Here is a 7,500-nt window from a genome sequence, read left to right on the forward strand (position 1 = left end):
GAACCCCCCGGGTGGCACAGGGCTGGATGGGGCTTTCGTATAGCAGGGACGGTGCTGCCTCTCGCTTCGCTCGCTGTCCGCCGCTCGCCGCTCGCTCGCGCAGCCAAAAATGGCCAGTTTTGGCCCGTTTTTGGGCCGTTTTGGCCAGTTTTTGGCCTGTTCTTGCGTCGCGCGGTGACCGTCGTGAGCGGAGCAAAATGTCAGCCATCTCAGCACCCTGGAACCCCCCGGGTGGCACAGGGCTGGATGGGGCTTTCGTATAGCAGGGACGGTGCTGCCTCTCGCTTCGCTCGCTGTTCGCCGCTCGCCGCTCGCTCGCGCAGCCAAAAATGGCCAGTTTTGGCCCGTTTTGGCCAGTTTTTGGCCTGTTTTTGCGTTGCGCGGTGACCATCTTGAGCGGAGCAAAATGTCAGCCATCTCAGCACCCTGGAACCCCTCGGGTGGCACAGGGCTGGATGGGGCTTTCGTATAGCAGGGACGGTGATGCCTCTCGCTTCGCTCGCTGTCCGCCGCTCGCTGCTCGCTCGCGCAGCCAAAAATGGCCAGTTTTGGCCCGTTTTTGGGCCGTTTTGGCCTGTTTTTGGGCTGTTCTTGCGTCGCGCGGTGACCGTCGTGAGCGGAGCAAAATGTCAGCCATCTCAGCACCCTGGAACCCCCCGGGTGGCACAGGGCTGGATGGGGCTTTCGTATAGCAGGGACGGTGCTGCCTCTCGCTTAGCTCGCTGTCCGCCGCTCTGTCACGACCTTAGCTGGAATTGCCTAAGGCGTGAGGCACCCTTGCGGCCGAAGACGCGAACTTAGCTTGCGTTGCCTAAGTCGCGGGTCACCCTCGTTGCAAAGACGCGAACTTAGCTTGCGTTGCCTAAGTCGCGCTTTGCCCTTGCGATCTTGCTCCGCAAGGATCAGCCACTTTGTAACCTCTCGCAGGTCCCGAAGGACCTGTAAAAGAGAAAGAAAGTTAGATCGAAAGAACGAGCAACGGACAAGTCCCGAAGTCTCGCGAAAAGGGAAGCTTTACAAGCAAATCGTCGAACACCTTGTGTGCACAAGAGAAAAGAGGGAGAGGGAGGAAAACAAGGCTTTCAAGGATGAACGAACAGCTGCAAGCCCACAAACAGCCGCTCACCTGGTCCCGGACGCAACACCAAGTTCCCGTAAAGGTCACGTGCGAACTTGCGAAAGAGTGTTCAACGCCCGGTATATAACCGAAGCCCCATCCAGCCATGTGCCACCCGGGGGGTTCCTGGGGTCTGAGCTGGCTGACATTTTGGTGAGCGGAGGCAGCACTCCGCTCACCTCCCGCGGCACGCGAAAACGGCTCCGTTTTGGGCTGTTTTGGGGCTGTTTTGCTCGGTTTGGTGAACGGTCGCTTTGCAACGCTGCAGCTTGTTCGAACTTACATATTTACAAGCAAAATGACCCAAAACCATAAGAAAACATGCTGTCAAGCAGCTGTACATGCGGGTGCGAGCGACGAACGGTTCGTTGAACGGAGTTGTTGCGGGTGCGCGACGACCGTTCGTGACATTCTCCCCCACTTAAACTGTCGACGCCCTCGTCGACGCTTGTTGGTAGTTGTTGATGACTTCTTCTTCATGTCGCAGGGCGTCTTCAGGCTCCCAACTGGCTTCAGTTCGGGGAAGCTTTCGCCACTTCACCAAGTACTCTGTCTGCTCCGCTCCGTTGGGTAGCTTTATCTTGCGATCCGCCAGAATGGTTTCCACTCGCTTCTCGTAGGAGGCTGTGATGGGAGGTAGCCGAGTTGGAATACTTCGAGAAGCATCTTGCGGATCCGAATGGTAGGCCTTCAGGTTGCTGGCGTGAAGAACGTTGTGAATTTTGAACCACGCCGGCAGCTGCAACTTGTAAGAAACATTGCCTACTCTGCTGATAATTGGGAAGGGCCCTTCATACTTACGCACCAATCCTTTGTGGACTCTTTTCCTGAAGAATTGGAGTGATGCTGGTTGGAGCTTTACCAACACCAAATCGCCAACTTTGAACTCTTGTGGTCGCCTTCCCAAGTCTGCCCACTTCTTCATCCGTTTTGCCGCCTTCTCCAAGTAAGCCCGCGCAATATCGGCATTTCGATGCCACTCCTTTGCGAAATGGTAGGCTGATGGACTACTCCCAGTATAACCAATTGCCATAGTGTGCGGAGTCGACGGTTGTTGTCCTGTGATAATTTCGAAGGGGCTCTTGTTGGATGCAGAGCTCCGCTGCAAGTTGTAGGAGAATTGGGCGATGTCCAACAGCTTCACCCAATCTCGTTGATTGGCACTCACGTAGTGCCGGAGATACTGCTCTAAGAGCGAATTTATTCTTTCAGTTTGACCATCCGTCTGGGGGTGGAGGCTTGTAGAGAAGTATAACTTTGACCCCAACAATTTGAATAGCTCGGTCCAGAATCGTCCCAGGAACCGAGCGTCTCGATCACTAACAATATTGTGTGGGACTCCCCAATACTTCACTACACCCTTCATCATCAGTCTGGCCGCCTCTTCAGCTGAACAGTGTAGGGGAGCAGCAATGAAAGTTGCATACTTTGAAAACCGATCGACCACCACAAGTATCGATCCAAGTCCCCCTACAGGCGGCAAGCTAGATATGAAGTCTAAGGAAATGCTCTCCCATGGCCTTTCTGGTACAGGCAACGGCTCCAAAAGTCCCACCGGCTTCCGTTGCTCCACCTTGTCTTGTTGGCAAGTAAGGCATGTTCGAACATACTCCTCCACATCAATCCCCATCTTTGGCCAGTAGAAGGCCCTCTCCACGAGAGCCAATGTTCTGTGAATGCCGGGATGTCCAGCCCAAAGGGAATCGTGACACTCTTTCAAGAGTTCACGCCTTAAATTGTCCACTCGGGGAACATAAACTCTATTCCCTTTTGTGTAAACAAGTCCCTCCTGGACCCAAAATCGTCGTGCCTTGCCTTCTTTGATGAGCTGCATCAGGATAACTGCCTGGGGATCACTATACAGTCCATCTCTGATTCGAGAAAGGAAGTTGGAATGTAACTGACTTGTTTGGCCTCTGCCCTCCAGTTGTGCAGCATTCACGCACTCCACCTTCCGACTCAGCGCATCGGCCACGACATTCGCCTTCCCGGGCTTGTATTCCATTGCCATATCAAATTCAGCCAGGAAGTCCTGCCACCGTGCTTGCTTTGGGGAGAGCTTCTTCTGAGTTTGGAAATAACTCAGGGCGATGTTGTCTGTCCTCAGCACAAATCGCGACCCGAGGAGGTAGTGTCGCCAAACTCGTAGGCAGTGGATCACCGCTGTCATCTCCTTCTCATGCACTGGATACCGCCTCTCGGTCTCGTTGAGTTTGCGGCTCTCGTAGGCCACCGGATGACCTTCTTGCATGAGTACTCCACCGATAGCAAAGTCCGAAGCATCGGTATGGACTTCAAAGGGCTCTCCATAGTTTGGCAATTTGAGTACTGGTTCTTCCAGAACAGCAGCCTTCAGATCTTGGAATGCTATCTCACATTTGTCAGACCACTTCCAAGGCTGCTCCTTCTTTAGCAACTCCGTCAGTGGGGTTGCCCGCTTCGAATATCCTGAAATGAAGCGTCGATAGTAGTTGACGAATCCAAGGAAGGATCTCAACTCTGGCACCTTCTTTGGTGTTCGCCATTCCGCAACTGCTTGCACCTTCGACTTGTCCATCCGAATGGAGCCACCACCGATTCGATGCCCTAAGAATAGGATCTCAGTTTGAGCAAAGTAGCATTTCTCCCTTTTTACGAACAAAGTGTTCTCCCTGAGAACCTTGAAAATCGTCCGAAGGTGCTTGACGTGCTCCTCGAGCGTTTGGCTGTAGACGACGATATCGTCCAAGTAGACGACCACGAACTTATCCAAATACTCCTTGAATAGTTGGTTCATGAGAGTACAGAATGTGGCCGGAGCGTTGGTTAAGCCGAAAGGCATCACCAAGAACTCAAACGCTCCATACCTGGTCACACAGGTAGTCTTCGCTTCGTCGCCTTCAGCAATGCGCACCTGCCAATACCCCGACCGAAGGTCGAGTTTTGAGAAATACTTGGCCTTGCCCAGTTGGTCGAACAAGTCCGCGATGAGCGGGATGGGATACTTGTTCTTCACCGTTACTTTGTTGAGGGCTCGATAGTCGACGCATAATCGGAGGCTCCCATCTTGTTTCTTCTGGAAGAGAACTGGAGCTCCGAAAGGTGCTTTTGAGCTGCGGATGAGACCACCGCTTAGCAGTTCACCTAACTGCTTCCTGAGTTCGGCCAACTCTGGCGGGGGCATGCGGTAGGGTGGTCTTGCTGGAGGCTTCACTCCTGGCTCTAGCTCGATACTGTGATCCACGCCTCTGCGTGGTGGGAGAGTCTTCGGCAACTCGGGTGGCATAACGTCTTCGAACTCCTTCAAGACGTTCGCCACTACAGCAGGTTCTTGAATGGCCTCTTCGTTGAGTGGCTCTAGCTTCATAGCAGCCACGAATGTCAGTTCGCCCTTTCGCACCCCTTTCTTCAATTGTAAGGCCGAAATGTGTTGGGGCTCCTTGGTTCCTCTCCGAGAGACGGGAACCACGCAGGGGTCATCGCCTCCCATCATACATAGGGAGTTTAAGAACGGCATCGGCACCAACTTCGCCGCATGCATAAACTCCATTCCAAGAATCACTTGGAAGTCGTCCAGTGGCACGGCCATCATGTTGGTGTTACCGCTCCAAGTCCCGATTTTGATAGGAACACCCTTCGCCAACCCGGAGATTCGCCTGGCCTCCGAGTTCACCGCCTTCATTCGGCTTGGGCTCTTCTCCAATGTCAACCCAAGTCGCTGTGCTTCGCGATCGGCTATGAAGTTGTGGGTAGCGCCCGTGTCCACCATTGCACGGGTCGTTTGGCCATTTAGCTTAATGTCCACATACATTAGTTCGCTGCTTCCTGCTTTTTGTGCCTTCGTCTTCGTGTTCTCCCCCACTTGACCCCGCATAGCGTTCAACAGACGCATTGCTCCCATTCGGGGTCCTTGCGACTCCTCCTCGTCGCTGCTGGATTCTGAGCTGCTCGAACTAAGAGCAACAGCTTTGCCCTTGTCCGATCGGGGAGGGTGGATGGAAGCTGTCAAAGCGTTGAGTGCCTGCTTCTGTGGGCACTCCCTTACCATGTGCGGTCCTCCGCACAAGAAGCATCCTCCAGGTTTTGAGGCCTTGCCTTTTGGGTTCGGCCCTTTGTGGGAGCTCTTCTTCTTCTGTTCGCCCCCGAGATCTTTCCCTCGAGAATGTTTTGGAGGGCGATTGCTTGAAGATTGTTTCCTTCTCGCTGGGTCTTCAGAGGAAACGAAGTCGGTGAGCCTTTCTGCAGCTGCAATTGCCCCGACCACGTCGGTAACATTCCTTCGATTCAGCTCTTGCTGAGCCCATGGTTTCAGACCATCAAGGAAGCTGAACAACTTGTCCTTCTCGGACATGTCCTGTATGTCCAGCATCAGTGCAGAAAACTGCTTTACATAGTCTCGGATGGTGGTACTTTGGCGGAGTTGTCTCAGCTTCCTTCTTGCGACGAACTCTGTGTTCTCCGGTAGGAACTGAGTTCTCAACTCCCGCTTCAAGTCTTCCCATGTGTCGACTCGACACCGACCTTGTTGGATCTCCTCCCAACGAGTTTGCCACCAAAGTTTCGCATCTCCATTCAGATACATTGTTGCTATTGAAACTTTGGTATCTTCAGAATCGGGCCTCGTAGCTCGGAAGTATTGCTCCATGTCGAACAGAAAGTTCTCGAGCTCCTTGGCATCTCTGGCCCCTCCGTATCCATGGGGCTCAGGTGCCCTCAAGTTTTGTGGCGGTGCAACGCGGGTGTTGCCTCCTCCCGCATTTAGCATTCTTGTGAGCATAGCCACCTTCGCCGTGAGTTCCGCCACAACGTCTTGCAAGTGCTGCACGGAGTCCTTGGTGTCATCGGACAGTCGGTCGACTAGGGCCTCGACCTTGTCGATCCTGGACTCCGCTTCCTCTTGCGAGCTCTCTACCCCAACAAGTCTTTGTTGGCCATGGTAGAGTTCCTCCATGCTCGCTTCCAGAACATCTAGGCGGGTTTCCGCCGTCGTGAGTCTCTCCTTATGACTCTTTTTTCCTGTTAGCGCACCAGATTGCGCTTCCTCCGCTCGCGGAGAGTTGCCAACTTCTCGCTCATCCTGTTCGCTGCCGCGATCCTCGTGAGCGGCTCCAACAGCATGAGAGCGAGTGTGCACATGCAGCCCACCTGCGGCTGCTTGGGGCAAGGTTCCGGCTTGCCCCGTCTTGCTTGATTCGCCACGATGCTTTGCCATGGCGAAGTTGCGAAGTTCGTTCGCTGTTCGATCGAAGAGCTTGCCCGCTCTAATACCACACTGTCACGACCTTAGCTGGAATTGCCTAAGGCGTGAGGCACCCTTGCGGCCGAAGACGCGAACTTAGCTTGCGTTGCCTAAGTCGCGGGTCACCCTCGTTGCAAAGACGCGAACTTAGCTTGCGTTGCCTAAGTCGCGCTTTGCCCTTGCGATCTTGCTCCGCAAGGATCAGCCACTTTGTAACCTCTCGCAGGTCCCGAAGGACCTGTAAAAGAGAAAGAAAGTTAGATCGAAAGAACGAGCAACGGACAAGTCCCGAAGTCTCGCGAAAAGGGAAGCTTTACAAGCAAATCGTCGAACACCTTGTGTGCACAAGAGAAAAGAGGGAGAGGGAGGAAAACAAGGCTTTCAAGGATGAACGAACAGCTGCAAGCCCACAAACAGCCGCTCACCTGGTCCCGGACGCAACACCAAGTTCCCGTAAAGGTCACGTGCGAACTTGCGAAAGAGTGTTCAACGCCCGGTATATAACCGAAGCCCCATCCAGCCATGTGCCACCCGGGGGGTTCCTGGGGTCTGAGCTGGCTGACATTTTGGTGAGCGGAGGCAGCACTCCGCTCACCTCCCGCGGCACGCGAAAACGGCTCCGTTTTGGGCTGTTTTGGGGCTGTTTTGCTCGGTTTGGTGAACGGTCGCTTTGCAACGCTGCAGCTTGTTCGAACTTACATATTTACAAGCAAAATGACCCAAAACCATAAGAAAACATGCTGTCAAGCAGCTGTACATGCGGGTGCAAGCGACGAACGGTTCGTTGAACGGAGTTGTTGCGGGTGCTCGCCGCTCGCTCGCGCAGCCAAAAATGGCCAGTTTTGTCCCGTTTTTGGGCCGTTTTGGCCTGTTTTTGGGCTGTTCTTGCGTCGCGCGGTGACCGTCGTGAGCGGAGCAAAATGTCAGCCATCTCAGCACCCTGGAACCCCCCGGGTGGCACAGGGCTGGATGGGGCTTTCGTATAGCAGGGATGGTGCTGCCTCTCGCTTCGCTCGTTGTCCGCCGCTCGCCGCTCGCTCGCGCAGCCAAAAATGGCCAGTTTTGGCCCGTTTTTGGGCCGTTTTGGCCAGTTTTTGGCCTGTTCTTGCGTCGCGCGGTGACCGTCGTGAGCGGAGCAAAATGTCAGCCATCTCAGCACCCTGGA

The sequence above is a fragment of the Musa acuminata genome, unplaced genomic scaffold (genome assembly GCF_036884655.1).
Source record: "Musa acuminata AAA Group cultivar baxijiao unplaced genomic scaffold, Cavendish_Baxijiao_AAA HiC_scaffold_1136, whole genome shotgun sequence".
Classification (NCBI taxonomy): Eukaryota; Viridiplantae; Streptophyta; class Magnoliopsida; order Zingiberales; family Musaceae; genus Musa; species Musa acuminata.